The sequence below is a fragment of the Papaver somniferum genome, unplaced genomic scaffold (genome assembly GCF_003573695.1).
Source record: "Papaver somniferum cultivar HN1 unplaced genomic scaffold, ASM357369v1 unplaced-scaffold_123, whole genome shotgun sequence".
Taxonomy (NCBI): Eukaryota; Viridiplantae; Streptophyta; class Magnoliopsida; order Ranunculales; family Papaveraceae; genus Papaver; species Papaver somniferum.
The window spans coordinates 4743754-4760597 of NW_020621381.1; the positions used below are offsets into that span (position 1 = coordinate 4743754).

Consider the following 16844-nt stretch of genomic DNA (forward strand, 5'->3'; position numbering starts at 1 on the left):
GTAAATAAGATATCAGTATATGCCGGCATACTGTGCACCCTTCAAAATTTACGTTTTAAGTTGCCGGCACTGATTTGGATAAACCTACAATGCTGACTCGCTCTGTTTAATCTCAGTTATGAATGTTCTTTTTATTTCATTCCTAGATAATCTATTACATTAGATTTGAAACTTGATTTTACAATGACTAAAAAACATGCGAACGAAATACTTTTTGCTTAAGACGATCCCATATTTTTCGGCCTTTTCAACAACTGAGGTACCTTTGAACCTTTCGTGAATATCTTCGAAGACAGAGTCTGGAATATTTGTGCCAATGATCATTTTCATTGGTTCATCTGCTATTTTATCATGTTTTTTCCCTTCATAAAACATCCATTACACCCACCAATAGGCTTGCATTGGTCCTTGTGTTTTCCTCTTATTTCTGTTTGTTTAACAGCTTTGTCTAACCATTGAAACTCATTGCATTTTGGGTGATTCAAGCACCTTAGAATCCTTCTTCCATCTTCAGCATCATCAGTTTTTTGCTACCCAAAACCGGTGCGTCCCATCACATTTTATACACTTTGAATAAAGATACGGACAGTGCACGGCTAAATGAGAAGATGACTTGCAAAATTGACAGCTGTAATGATGACTATGTAACAGAAGAATTTATTAGTGACACATCCTAACTGTCAATGTAGTATTTGTAATGATGGGTCTACTTACTTTGAAAGTAGAGCTTGATGATGATTTGCATATAGAGCTTGATGATGAATTATCCATTGCATGCAAAGCTTGAACCCTGCTTGCTTGATATATTGTTCTTCATTTGAGTTCGTGAGAGAAGGATTTTTATTATTTGATGGGAGATTTCAGTAAATTTTTTCCAAGAGAATGGAGGGTATTATATAAAAGGAAACCCCAAAGGTCATAATTTTTCAAAAAAATAACCGTTATTTTTTGAATTTCCCGTATGATTGCATGGTCGTTTTTTTTTTCTATCAATGTCGTTTACATGCCGGCATTGAAACAGAATAGCAAACAATGCCGGGAATATGTACTCGGGGAAAAAAAATGCTCATTAGAAATATCCAGTGGGTTAAATGAGTGGGGACTCTGCTTTGCATTGGAAATGTTCGTTCTTTCCCCCCACCCATCTTATTAAGCTTATTAATCTTAAATGTAGGTGCGTGTAGAACTGTGCATATCATTCTACATGCTAGTTATTTATTCTTATCGGTTTGTAGATTCCAATCTGCAGACTCTTGTTTCCAAATGTGATATTAAGAAATGTATTTATTACATTTACAATTCGTTCACAAGATTTCAGTATCCAACTGATCCTATTTATTTTGGCATTGAAATGGTGATTCTATTCTTGTTTGCGTTTTGACAGCCGAATGTTGTTGCTTGATCTGTTCTACGATATTGGTTTGAGTACTTATTTTGCATTATTACCTTAAGGTTAGTTAAGCTAGTTCTATTGAATTTTGTGGAGTACATTATGCTTTCTTTTCACAATCCCTCTACTTAACATGTTATTAGTTAGCTTATTTATCCATTTTATGTTCTATGCTAAAACCTCCACTCCACACACTTATACGCATGTGCTGATGACATTTTGGAATTTGGCTTCAGTGTTCTAAATATTTTCCTTAGTTTATGTAATATGTAGGTAAGTGGTTCATGTAACAGCAATATTAGCATATTATCTATTTTGGTGTGAAATGTTCTTGTTGGTGGTAGCTCTGACTGACTAAGAGTAGTGCTCTACTCATAATTAATTCATTATGTGAATGAAAGCGAAATAAGTTTACTTGATACTTAATTAGAGATAATTGCTACTATTAAGGGTAGTTCATATTATCTAAACAAAAGTGACGGACTACGGTCGTGTTTGATCCATTCGAGCAACGGAGAGGGTATGTAGGCCGCTATGCAGTTCAGCACAACTCTACAAGGTTGTTCATATCATCAAAAAAACTTGGTTACTGCTTTGCAGTTTTATACCATCTATTCCGAGATGATTGCAATCCTTCACCATTGGCAACCGGCCAATGGCGTCTCAATAAAACGATGGCAACTGGCCATCTTTCACCATTGGAAATTGGCCATCTTTCACCATTGGAAACTGGCCAATGGCGTCACCGTAAAACGATGGCAACTGGCGTCTGACAACTGGCCACATGAGTTATTTAGAATTGGCAATTGGCCATATGAATTATTTGAAATGACAACTGTCCACATGAATTATTTTAATTGGCAACTAGCCATTTGAATTGTCTGAAATGGCATGGCCACCTGAATTGTTTGAATTGGCAACTGGCCATCTTCCATTTTGGCAACGGGCCATATTAATTGTAGGAATTGGCAACTGGCCATACAAGTCTATTATTTTTGGCAACTGTCTATCTCTCATTTTGACAACTATGCAAAGTTTGCTTGCTTTTAATGCAGTTTAGGTAATTCGAATTCGAGTTGCTGAGAAGAATTTGAAGGACCGGTTACTTGAATGGCGTATCGGAGAGTCAGAGTTTGCTAAGCGGACCGAAACCCGGTTCGTTTGAAGTCCAGATTTTCTGATATGCCATAGTTGGAATCAGAGCAGTTCCGGTTCATACGAGAATGTGGGTTTGGGAGTCGTTGGCGTTTTATTGTGATGCTATTACAGGTAATCCTCCTTGCTTCTAGGCTTTGTTTTGAACTTTGAGGACAAAATTCTTTCTAAATGGGTAATGATGTGAGAGCCAAACATTTTTCTCGGGTTTAATCGAACCCGTTAGTCAAGTTCGACCCTAGGAGCCCCTGAGTCTCTACTACTCGAGTGTTTCCTTAACATTTTTAGGTTTCCTCGATGATAAATGTTGGTGCCCAAAAAGAAAAGTCTGCCCAGTTCAAACCTTTGGGTGCCCTAATAGGCCTATTTGCACGGTGTACACATGTCGCGTTATTGGACTATCAAGGCCATTTTTGTAAATTGTTTTGAAAACCAAATTAAAAGGACGGAGAGAAGAACTTGGGGATTTCATATTTTTTCCCTCTCTCTTATCTTTCTCTGGTGTGTGTTGCAACCTGAAATCTGTTTCAATTTCTGTATTAATTCGATAGCAGGAGCTTGTATTTGAAGCTAGAGACCTAATCCATGAATCGTTGTATATACATCTTTTCTTCTAAAAATATTACTGCTGTTGTTTCGAGTTTAGCCGAGCAAGGGGAGGGAAGAGCAGAGAAAGGGGGATCTTCTGTCACTAGGGATTCACAAGGAGAAAGGATAAGATTATAACTACAATTTTTGAAAGTTTGCAAGTACTTAAATTCTTTTTGTTTTACTGATTTTATACTGGGATACTGAATCTTGATAGAAGTGGGTATTCTTTTGGATTTGATTTTAGGGAATTTGATATGTTTAGGTTGGTTTACAAGTTATTGATGAGAATTTAAGAATGGGTTTTGATCATTTCTCATTGCATGTATAAATCTAGACACGATACTAGTCTTTCCGTTTATGAACCTTTTTCTAAGCGGGCATTGTTTTGATTGTATTTCACTTTAACTAGATAGAAATTGACTGAAGTTGTTCTCATGCAGTTTGATAAAATAACTAAGAGATCATCTAAATTGATAGTTAGTCTACTAATGGATAGAAATAAATGGCAGGTTCTATTTCTATTTCCTTGTTGGTTAACCTGAGGAAGTGATTCTACATTAAGTGTTCAATGATGTTATACTATGGAGTGGCACCTTGTTGACAAGTTAGATTATTTTGGCTGTCCCTGGATTAACCATTTGGATAAGTAGCTCTGTGTGTTAATACTATGTAAGTCGATATTTCCACTTTGAACTGTATTTACACTAAATGTTTGGTGTTTATCCTTGATTTTATTTAGTTGGAAATGAAGGGCAGTAGTTGCTTTATGGATTTTCAATTGTGCAAATGTGTGTGCTTGTGCTGATACGGAGGGTATGAACCCTTTTCTTTATAGCTATATATATTGGATTTTGTGAATGTTGCTTGATCTACGCTAATACATTTTTCGAAGTTTATGTAGTGCTAGTAGTCTAATCTGCGGAGTGATTTATATGGAGGAGCTAATTATCCGTACTTTTAATTTCCTACTGTTTGATCCACCATTGAACTAAGCGTGACTTAATAGTACACTCTATAGCATTGTCATACTGCACTTGTCTTTATACGTACAGAACTAGTGTGAGTACTTGCACATGGTTATGAAAGTGAATTTGATAAGAAGAATAGTTGACCAATTTCAGTGATTAGTTGGGTTTAAGTGGAGTATTCCCTAAAATGCTTATAGGGCAGTAAGTCCATAAGGGTTGTAAGATATTAGTGATTATATTTGCTAATTTCTGTGTACATTGCTTGATACATTTTGGTTTGATTCAATTTACAAAGTTTGGGTAGCGAGCCTAGCTACCTTTGTCAAACATTTTCCATGTGTTGTCATTATCAAGCACATAAGTGGTTGCTGGTCAACTAATTAATCAATTTCATATCTGTATTACGCAATAACTATGAATGTCGAATTGAAGGCTTATAGTTCGGTGTCAGCGTAGAAGGAATGATTTTACCACTTGTTTGTGGGTGAAAACGGTTTCTGCTGATTTTGGTAAATTTGTGTGTGTGAATGAGAAACGAGTCTAAACCCTAAACAATGTACTGCACGGGAGTACTTTTGATTCGAGAGATCAATCTGTACAAATCTGGCCTAAACCAAGAAATGGCGTTCCAGACTTGCTTCGATCACAAAGTGAAGGAGAAGGGTTGGTCTTAGGAATGGAAGCGAATAAAATGTTGAGACCAGAATCGTCGTTCTAGAAGTGTGGGTGTTTTGTGACTTGTATCAGAAAATTGGACTGCCTAGCTGAATGAAAAAGCTATCAGGTGATTTATGAATGTTGTATTGTTCTCCTGACCAAAAGCTTGTTTTTCGGTGGAAATAGGTGAGACCTATTTATACAAGTCGCAACAAAATGTACCCTGGTCTCGTAGGAAGTGGAAACGATTGAGTACTGGAAGAAGGGAGTAATAGATAACGCCTGGAATTGATGTTTCCATAATGAAGGATACGTTTCACCATTACTTCTTGCCATTACTAACCGCCCCTCTTTATGACACTTTCTTGTAACGGGCGTATTGCACGCCGCACGCTGTAAACCGCGAGACCAATACGCTGATGAGTGTCCCCCAGTTTGTGACATGTTTTGATGTCTCGAGTGTTTTCGTGGAAAACATGTAGCACTTTGCTACGCGTGGCAAGTTGAAATTGAGAGGCTTTCCGCAAGTAAATAGCATGTGATGCTATTAGGCTCGTCTTGGCTGGTCGCCTAAAACTTGCCACAAGCTCGCTGGAGAACTTCGATGGCTGAGATCGCGTTTTACGAAATAGGGGTAGCCGTTGATTGTGGCTACCTTGTATTGGCGCCTGAAGATGGCGCTTTTGGTGCATGCCAGTAGCAATGCGGCACGGATGGCATGGCTCGTGCATGCCAGTTGCACGATGGTGCAAGTGGCGCTTGGCGTAGCCATGGCCATTAATTTTAGGCGGCTGGTCGCCTGAAAGTTGTCACAAGTCTGTCAGATCGGTGGCGAATTTGGATGGCTGATATGGCATCTCATGAGGAAGGATAGCCATTGATTATGGCTACCTTCTGTCGGCGCCTGACAACTTTGTCTAAATTAGGGTTTGGCATGTCGAAACCCTAATTAGCGTATATGGCATGCCATTTGGCATGTGCGCCTGATATGCGCGTTTTTGGCAAGTTAGGCATGCCGTTTGGCATGTGTGTTTGGCGAGTTTGGCATGCTGCTTGACATGCGCGTCTGCATGCGCGTTTGGCGGGTTTGGCATGCTGCTTGGCATGTGCATCTGGCACGCGCGTTTGCCGGGTTTGGCATGCCGATTGACATGTGCGTCTGGCATGCGCGTTTGGCGGGTTTGGCATGCTTCTTGGCATGTTTGGCATGTCGATTGGCATGTGCTTCTGGCATGCGCGTTTGGTGGGTTTGGCATGCTGCCTGGAATGTTGGCGCGGGTTTTGGGAAGCCAACTTAGTATGGAAACCTCTTTTAAGGCTGCGTCGGGTTTGGAGCAACCTAATTGGTCGATGAAAGTAGAGGGCCGGCCAAGCATGGGCGTGTCTACCCTTTTAGTGCGCGTGGTGGGTTCAATGCGACCTGATTGGTTGATTAAAAGAGGGAAGGCCAAGCATGGTCGTGGATACTCTTCTGGTGAGAGTGTGGCGGCTTTAGAGAGACCTGATTGGTCGATTGGAAGTGGTGCGGCAAGCTAGAGCGTGGCCACACTTCCAGTGCGCTGTGACGGATTTGAATCGACCTGATTGGTCGATGGGAAGTGGGGCCGGCAAGCTAGAGTGTGACCACAATTCCAGTCCGCTGCGGCGGATTTAATTGCCTAATTTGGCTAAGCATAGTTTCGACCAAGGGGTCTAGTGTGCTGCGCGGGGCGCGAAACCCTAATTTTTGCAAGTTAGTCGGGTTTATGAGTTTTTTATGAGTTATCACAATAATTGGCTGGATTTTGTGTGCTGCCTCAAAAATCCTTATTTAAAGAATGCAGTGTGCTTTCCGTCTGAGCATTTTGTGCAATGACCTTAATTTTGGTACGTGGAGGTTCATGCTACTCTGTTGCGAGTGAACACAAATCCGTCATGCCATACCGATATTAAGGGTTCTTCCGGGGAACATAGCACATGAAAGTACTCAGTGAGTCTTGTATTGGCGAGGTGCCGAAATTTACAGAGCGTTTGGGATGGTTGCTACATTCACCAGTCTGGATAAATTTCATGTAAATATATTGAATGACTCAATAAATATGCCGACGGAGAGGTTAGCACTCACGACACCGTTTCCTTGCAGAGTGATGTCACATCAGATGCAAGGTTTTACGATTTTAACCCTAAGCTAAAAACCACCATCAACATTAAGTCCCCTGCTTAGCACGTGACAGTGACATTGTTGCGGGGTAAGCATGAGATGGTGATAGACAAGAGTAAAATCGAAAGATCAAGACATGAAAAGGTTTCCAAGGAGATTCAACTAACCTTTGGTGAAAGGCATGGGGAATCCGTGTTGGAGGCTCTACGTAATTCCAACTTGGCCATAGGGTGTTGGCGTCAGCACTGAAATTTTGGCTACTGATTGGCAGAGATGGCATTGCAATTTGGTCTGCGGATCGGTGAATGGCGCTAGCTGGCTAGGTCACAGAACATATGGAGATGGCGTTGCTTTAAACGGCCAGGATGGCGTTTCCTTGGCTGGTGGAGATGGCGCTGCTTTGAATGGCTAGGATGGTGCTGCTAGCTGGAGCAGCGGATTGGTGCGGCTAGCTTGGCATGGCAGATGGCGCGGCTACCTTGGGATGTCCGTGGAGTGGTGCGGCTAGCTTGGACGCGGAATGGACGAGATGTCCGCTGGCTTGGACGCATAACTTTGGCACGGGGCTTGAACGCGGAATGTTGGCGCTCGCGTGGTGCTGCTGGCTTGGCTGCGTCCGTGACGTGGTGGATGGCGCGGCTAGCTTGGAGTGGGTAGAGATGGCGTCGGCTAGGAGCGGAGAAGACGGCGCTGGTTTGGCATTGGCTGGGACACAGAGAAGATGGCGCTGGCTAGGACGTGGAGCCGTTGGCATTGCTCAGGACGCGCGCTTGGGATGGAAAGATGGCGCGGGCTAAGTCATAGAACGGTAGGGACGGCTGCTTACTTGGATGCCAAAGCCTAATTATCCCGTATAAGCAAATATCTAATCCAGCTGGTATCACGCGTTTGAATCCTTAATTCATGGCTGGTAAAAGGGTTTTCCTTCTAAGGATTCATCGATCCGCTGAATATAAAAGGTGATCTTGAACCCTTCGTCCATACAGATCATCGCAAAATCGCATCCACCCTCTTCGCAGGTACTATCTTGTGTTTCTTCTCCTAGTTCCCATTTTGTCTTCTTCATCATGTAGATTGCCGGTGCAGTCATGGTAAAACCTTTTTTTTTGTATCATATAATGGGATCTTCCAGTGACGACCGTATCTCTGACCCTTCGGAGAGAAATTTTGAAGTCGACAAAACCCAGTTTTTTTCTCATGATGAGGCATTAGACAAAATTGATTCTCTGTTCCGTGAAGCTGACGAGGTTATACAAGGCATGTCTCTCGCCCATCTATGCAGAGTGCGGACGTGTGTTCAGACTTTCATGGCTTCGATGGATATGGAGGAAAAGTGGAGACATGATGAAGCATTTCAGCGTGTCGGGGGATCTCAGAATAACGAAGTTTCTCTACAACCCAGTGTTAGGGCTGGACGATGCACCTCTCGATTGAAACGGCGGAAGACTGAGTCCATGAAACTTTTAGGTGAGAGCAAGTTTAATTACCCTGTCCATGATGACATCGTAATCCTTGACTTTGATGCAGCCCAACCGGGACATCCTCAAGAAGCTGCTGGAAAATCTCATGGGGAAGATGTCGACACGGTTTGCGAAACTGGAGCAGATTCTGGAGTAGACGCCGAAACTGCTGTCACGGACATTGAAGCTACTGCTTAGGATGCCTTCGAGGCGGACGAGAAGGCGGAGGAAACATATGTTGGAGCCATTGGAGAAGTCATGGAAACATACGCTGGGATTGCTGTTGAAACAAACGCCGGACAAGATGTGGAAGTTGTTGTTGCCGAAGCGGCTTCTGGATGGGATGCTGAGGTCGCTGCTGCTGAGGCGACTTCTGGATGGGATGCTGAAATTGTTGCTGCCGAGGCGGCGTATGGATGGAACGACTGCTTCCAGAGAGGGTGCTGGGGAAAGTGCTTGAAAAAGCTCTGATGGAGGCGTTATTGATCCAGGCGTCTGCCATTGACGACCAATTTTTCTTTCTTTCACTTTTGCTATTTCTTCTCGGCGTGTAGCCGCTTCTGATATTTCAAAGATTTACTTTCACTTTCTTGTTTTCATGGCGGAGTTAGGGCTTCGCCAAGTAACATTCCGTTGTTCAGCTCTTATGGTTTCACATCTCTGAATGAATCAATAAGACCTTCATACTGAAAAGGTCCAAAAAACCTTTTATGCGAAAATAAGTCGCTCGACCATCCTGGCCATCCATTAGACGGATAGACGCCGTACACAAGTAATGTGGATGGAATTTGCCACAGGAACTAGCTGGCCTGCTGCTTTCGTAGCCAATGCCTCCGAACGCTGACATCACCCATATTAACTCAAAATAGGGGAAATAACAACAATGGTTAAAGGTTCGACCGACCTGTTTCTTGGCTCTCCCTTGTAGCAGCATCGTTGTCACACATCCCGAAAACCAGAGGAGCGTTAGGTGAGATTTGAAGCCGGATATTTTTGAAGAAGATATCTGTTCTACCGTCTGATGATCACCTTCCTTGAATATTCCCTTCTTCAGTATTTTTGAATAGATATTTTTTTTTCTTTGGTGGTTTGGTTTATCTGGCTTTCAATAGGCGGGTAATGACTCTGTAAGAGTTTGGGTTTAATTGGTATTTTTACTTTAATATGGTTTGGGAAAACCTTTTAAGGAAAGACGTCCTTTAATTGAAATAGAAAACTCTACTCATGAATGCAAGCAGTGCAATCATTTTAGAGAAGTTACAAATATTGCATGAAAAGGGAAAATGCCGAAGGAAATGCTGAAAGGTGAACGCTGGAGGTGAAGGTAGCACAACGTTTTAGGTGTCGAAGGCTTTGAGCCATCGTGAGTGAACCGTCACACCTTCCAATTTGTCGGCATTGATGAGCTTGCAGTAACCACCCAAGATAACATCTGCCACCAGATATCCGACTTGTGAAGATTAAATTTAAAGATTTAATAAAATTATATACAAAAATATTAACAAAGTGGGCGAGAGGTAACCAAGACACTAGAATCCACTATTACACATGAATGATGTCAAATATTTCATAACTCTAGTTATCCTTTTAATCCTTTATTTCTTAATCCACAAATAGTCAAACATATTCTCAAAAATTAATTGTATTCCTTAAGCATAGATTATCTAACCAAAGCATAACCTATCTAATTGAATCACAACTAATGAAGAAAATTATGTAAACTTTTAAGAACTCTTCAAAAGCAGTGATTGAGTGAATTATAATTAAATATTAGAGAAAATGAAATAGTTACCCATTGTTCATGTGTGAATAGCTTCATCCATTGCCTTGGTTACGAGAGAATTAGCCGCTCATCATGTTGGAAAACCTCTCAAAGAATTTCATTGATGCTCAAAAATGGTTTACAAATGATGAGAATATGAGAAATACAATAAAACCGGGTTTGTAACAATTATATTTGTTACAAACCAGAGAACTACGACCCTCAGTGACAAAATAAGACTGTTGCAGCTGTGTCGCAAACGCTGTAGCAAATAAGTCTGCCTGATGTACGACCCACAGGTGTGAGTCGTTATTACTGTAGAAAAACGACTGCTGGTGCAGGTCCGTTCTTCGTGTTCTTCATGTTCATCACAGCAGCAGCAGCAGAAACCGAGTTTGGGAAAACTCGAATTTCTTCTTCTCTGGCCCTCCTCAGCCCCCCAGACTCTCGACACCCTCTCTCTGTGGTGCTAGCAGCCTATATATACCCATTCTGACCGAGAATATGTTCTCATAACTCCAAATAATTCCCGACAGTTAATAAAAAATATTCCCATGCAAGATACGGAGATTTCTTCCCTGTTTTGAATCTTCACGCGTCTTTGCATATCTGACACACTCCAATTAGTCTGAAACACGTCCCAGAAGTAGTTAAACACACATCCATATTACGCCATGCACAGAAACCACGTACAATCCCGTGAAAAACTCTTCTCAACTACGCACTCCCCTATTTTCTTCTCACCGAGAATCTAGCCAAATATAGCTGACGAAATCGACCATACCACGCCTGTTACCACCATTCAAGTCATCCCAACAATTCCTAGTCGTTGAGTCTCCTTCATTCTCGTCCAAACTTCCAAACCTAATTCTGGTTCTTTGAAATCAGATTTTCCAACCAAAAACAGATTTGAAAGGTAGAAGATGGTGTCCCCCTAACCAAACTGGGGGTTCGAATAGAAGGTGTCCAACTGAGGTGCCCCTTATCCAAATTGAGGGTGCCTTTAGTACTTTTCTCCGGGAGTCCAAATAACACTTTTTGAGCAACTTTTTTCACACAAGTGTATTTCTCCAAAAACACCTACAAACACATAAAACATCAAAATTAGTACAAAAATCGAGCACTAACAATAGAGACATTGAGTACAATTTAGACACAAAAATGTGTCTATCAGGCTCATCTTCCTTTTCTTTAGGCGGACCAGGTCGAGTGGCTATCTTCACTGTTATGTTTCCAACTTGAAATGAGGTCGTCTTGACTATTACATCTCCAATTCGAAACGGGTTTGAGGCACAACCACTTGATTTTTGAACTCGTCATCTTTGACTGTGACAGCTTCCAAATTTTCGACAAAGCACTTGAAAGGCCCAACGTCCCATTCACATCTCCTAATGATGCCTGAGTTGATAATCGGACTGAATCCCCATGCCTGGCCGAGAGGAGAGGTGACTGGGTATAGAAAGGGTTGTTTAACCAGACTTACTTGTGTTTGGAATATGCGGATGAACGTCGACGGGCTTTCTCTAGGCAATTGAGTTACATTGGTAAGTTGTTGATACAACGACATGCAATCTTCAAAGTTGAATGTCTTGTTGGAACTTTTTTCGGGTATCGACATCGGCAGAGGGGATACTCTTAACTTCTCTTTGTTTCTGTGTACCCATGCGCGCCCCAGAAACATGTCGTTATTTGAGAGTTCTTTGACAATGTGGAATTTTCCATGTGTTAGAGTGTCTCCCATCTTGATTTCAAGGCTGATGTAGCCATATGCGTCCATCGCCTCTCCTTCCAGGTTTTTGACCACGGTTGGGGAACGGGTAACCTCCTGCTTCGAAATTCCCGCAGCTCTCAGAGTTTTGATGGTAACGATGTTGAAGTCGGAGGCCACGTCGATTAATGTGTTGTCGAGCTTGGTGTCCCTCAGATAAACCGTGGTCAGCAGTCCCCAGTTGTATTTTCCAGCACCGCTTTTCGAGAGAGTTTGGGGTTCTAGCGTGGTTTATTTAGTAGGAAAGAGTCGCTTGCCCGATACAACACTATTAAGGGTTGTGAAGATATATTGACCTTGTGTCTTGGAGAGATAGATAATTTTGCACACATGCTGCATCATGGATTGCACAGTTTCGTGTACAGAGTCCTCAGAGACCATGCAACTCCTGACTGGAAGTGGGTCTCTGTGAACTCTTTCATTGTCCAGTCGAAGCTCCCCTGCTTTTATCCTTTCTTTGAAGATATGCTTTAGCTTATTGCAGTCACTGGTCGGGTGGTGGACAAATCTATGGTAGCGGCAATATTTAGGGTTTGCCATTTCCGCTTCGGTTGGTGGGCCCCTGGTAGGAGGTAGCCTGATGGCATCGTCTTGGATCCACGCTTCCAAGAGTTCAAACACTTACTCTATTGGGAACGGGAAATCCAAGACATTTTCTCCAGCTTCATGATGTCGCATGGGAGCTTTAGCGGTGGTCTTCCGCGGCGGAACTACCTGTCGTGTTGGTGCTGCGCGCTTGGATTGTTGTTCTGCCGCTGGAGCTTTTTTTTTTCCTCCTTCATATACCACGCTCACAGAGGAGGGACTAGTGTCGTATTGTTTATTCATGAGGAGTCGATTTCCTCGAGTTTCGCGTGTGTCCTCGCCTCTGGTAGGCCTGGTTCTTTCCAACAACACTGGTGCTGTTGTGGCCGAGCGTTTCGCAGCTTCATGAAGTTCAGAGAATGTCTGAAATCGCAGATTCTCTAGTAAGGCGCGGTAGATGGGAATCATTCCATTGATGCAAGAATCCACCTATTGATGTTCGGTCACGTTTGGGTCATGACAGTCCAGTGCTTGAATTCTAAATATTTTGACAAAATCATTCGGATGTTCGTTGTTTCGTTGGAACATCCTTCCTAGATCTGAGAAGGTAATTTGCTCAGACACAAAGAAGTACTTCTTGTAGAAAGCCGTAACCATATCAGACCAGTTGGAGATGCTACCTGGCGTAATGCTCTTGTACCATGTGTATGCTCTTCAAGTAAGTGATTTCGAAAATTCCTTCAAACGGAGAACGTGATTGTATTCGTTCTCTCCCAGGGACTCCAAGAATCGAGAAACATGTTCACGCTCATTACCGGTTCCGTCATACAGAGAGAATTGAGGGGAGGAGTACCCCTTTGGGAGAGGGATTCTTTGTACTTCCAGGGAATACGGGGGTTGATGCTGATGCATGTCTATGGAATCGCTTTTGTCCCGGTTTCGGAGAAGTCGTTCCAAATCTTCTCGCGTGAAAAAATTGGACGGTTGGTTTCTCTCCGCCGAAGTTCCTGGCCGAGTCTCTTCGTCTACAAAGGTGTGCCATGTTGAGGTGCTGGCGCTAGGGGTATTGGAGGTGTTCCTCGTTGTCTCTGGCTGGCGTGATTCTTGTGGTAGCCGTTCTGTTAGCGTCTTGAGAAAAACAAGTACCCCCTTCTGCGTTGAGGCCATGTCCGTTTGGTCTCTAGCGAGAACCTCCTATTTTCCCATCAAATCAGCAATAGTAATACAGGATAGGCTTCCTCTAGCTCCTCCAGTTTCTCGTCCTGACGGCGGAGTAGCTGCGGCTCTAGTGACGGTTGGAGGTGTCATACTTGAAGAAACATTGGGAGCGGCGGCAGCGGCTCTGGCTCTGGTAATTGGAGGTGTAGCACCTGAAGGAGCATTTTCCGCGGCAGAGGCTCTGGTAATCGAAGGCGTAACGCCTTAAGGAACATTCTCCATGTTGTTGGTGTTGACAGGTGGCGTATTAACACCACTAGAAGGAACGTTAACACCGGGAATAATTTCAGTGCCAGTGTTCTCAGGGTTTGTTGCTGATTCGGACCTGAGTTCTACCATCTTGAGATCGGGGTTGAAAGATAGAATCGGGAATTGAGAAATTGATATTGTAACCGAGAGATTAATCTCCCATTGTGGTCGTGATAGACACATTTTTTTGTCTGATATAATCTCAATGTTATATATTGTTAGGGCTCATTTTTGTACTTATTATTGTGTTTTATTTATTTGTAGGTATTTTTGGAGAAATAAACTTTTGTGGCGAAATTGGCTCGAAAAGTGATGTTTGCACTCTCCGGAGAAATCACTAAATACACCCCGAAGAAATGTTGTTTGCACCCGGACAGAGTGTTAGACGCACCCAGGAAAAGTATTAAAAATACCCCAGAAAATCGCTAAAGGGACCCCTAGCAATGGATAAGGGGTACCCAAATTACTAAGGGGAACCCAACAAGCTATTCCCACCCAGCCATTGTTAGGGGGGACACCATCTTTATGGTTTAAACGCACTGAATTTTGGCGGGAAAATTATTATCAACAGCAAACTCCCTGAATTGGATTTGGACGTGATATTCTCGTGGATTTTCAGCATACCAAGTTGGTTTGGGCTTGGTTTGATCATACATGCAAGGTACGTGGATTAAAATCGTAGATAAAGGGAGATATGGGAAGATTTCCTAAAACAGGTGAAACAGGGGAGTAGTTGTTCACGGATTTTATGTTCGGCTAAATTTGGTAATACGTGGGGAATGGGATAGTGAATATCTCCTTATGGATTCGAATCTATAAATAAAGGAAAGTTTGGACTAAACAGGGAGACGTGTGAAGAAAATATGAAAATTATACCCGTAACTTTTGGAAAAAGAAAAGGAAGAAAATCAGAGATTTCTTGGAGATTTGATCGTGTTGTGGCATATATATATGTTGCTTGGAGTTCCAAAAGGATCTATCGAGTAGTTTGGGACCTTTACGTAGTTTAGGGGAAGCTCTAGTACAAAGAAATCACACTGCAGAGAAAGTTGCAGCAGCAGGAAGAAGAAGACGAAGCTGAAGAACATTGGACAGACGAAGACAGTCGCAGAATCCATGGCCTTTTCTTTCAAAATTCAGTTTAAATATAAACTGTTTGCAGAGAAGGAGGAAAACTACGATATTGTCTCTGCACCTTGGGTTCGTACACTAGACATCGGAGTCAGTGGCCCGAGTAGACTACAACCGATTCATCCCCCGTCTGGAACGGGAGGTAAGATTCTAAACACTCGCGAATCCCCTGTCAGCGAGTTACTGGACTCCTTCGTATGCATATATGTTGAGGACTGAATACAGACATTTATTTTTCTAGTAAAGGGAAAGGCCTGGCCATACAAGATAAGGGTTCGGATTTCATCATCGTTCTCTTCTTGCCCGTTTTAGGAAAACGTAACCTACTCGAACCTAAGCCTAAAATTTTGACTAGAACGAGACCGATAGGGTAACGAGCTTAACAGGAAAGTCATTAAAAAAATATTGGTTACTCTTTTAAGCATACTTCGAAGTTCTTGACGGTTTCTGTAAGTTGAATGCGTGACTGCGCCGCCTTGTAATACCGGTGAGGCCTTGGGTATCAAAGCTCCACCGAGCTTCCCTCGACTCTATTCAACTTACGTTAACTCGGATTGATTCCAGAGGGGTTTGCTTAAATTGTAATGAATTCCCGTTCGAAGGATTAGAAGCTGGTCTAGAAACAATCTAAGTGGAGCCATCATGCTTTTTGTTTGCTAGAAATCAATAGGTTTGATTTGGTTGAGTCGGCCTTGATCTGTGTTTGCTTACCCTTCCAATTCTATTGTATGCCTGAACGTAAAAGAGACGCACTAGGTAGATTTGCTAAAGAGAAACCTAGTAGTTCGAAGCGTCTCGATTACCTTAATCTAGAAAGTCCGGCTTTTGAAGAGTCTGTGTTTGAACGTTCTTTGACTGAGGAGAGAATCCATGTTGCTCCGATAGCGCCAGAAATGACAATTTTGAAAGCTTTGTTGAATCCAACTAGGACTACCCGTCCTTCGTGTATTAAGTTAGCTGAAACGGAGGCACCCTATGAGCTGAAACCTGGGACCTTACAGATGCTCCCAATATTTTTAGGGAAAGAAAATGAAAACCCTTATCACCATATTAGGGATTTTGAGGAAATTTGTAGTACTCTAAGAATTAGAGGCTTAGATGATGATGCTTTGAAACTTAGGTTATTCCCATTTTCCCTGAAAGATAAGGCCAAGTCGTGGCTGTATAGTTTGGACTTCGAGTCAATTGAGACATATGAACAACTTACATCTTCCTTTTTCAATAAGTTTTTCCCTAGGCACAAAACATCGTCTATTAGGACGCAAATATGCACATTTTCACAACAAGGGGGAGAATCTTTATATAGGTATTTGGAAAGGTTCAATGATTTATTATCCCAGTGTCCTCATCATGGTTTAGAAAAGGTTAGGCTAGTTCAGATCCTTTATGAGGGTTTAGATTATTCCACAACGACCATGGTTGAGTCTCTATGCACTGGTGGATTTGAAAACCAAACTGTTGATGCGGCGATGGAATTTTTTAATGAAATCGCCGAAAAAACCCATCAATGGGAAAATAGTAGGGCACCCCAGAAAACAATTCTTTTAAGTAGAGGAAACGTTAATATGGTAGAAGGAGGCTATGAATCAGATGCCAAAATTGCTGCTATAGCAAAAAGGTTAGAAGCCTTAGAAGTGGGCCAGACTAGTGGTAGAGTGGAGCCTTTTTTGGAAGGCCAGAATATTGAAGAGAAGGCCAATGCTCTTTATAATAACACTAGATTTGATAACCGTCAAAAGATTGACCCATATTCAGAAACCTATAATCCTGGTTGGAGAAACCATCCGAACCTTTCGTGGTCTAAGGGCCAAAGTCAAGGTCAGTTTAGTA

At 42.3% G+C, this 16844-nt stretch overlaps 1 pseudogene; it reads right to left on the reverse strand.

The window, feature by feature from the left end:
- Positions 1-16271: 16271 nt before the first annotated feature.
- LOC113331098 lies at positions 16272-16371 on the reverse strand (annotated as a pseudogene).
- Between the last annotated feature and the right edge of the window lie 473 nt (positions 16372-16844).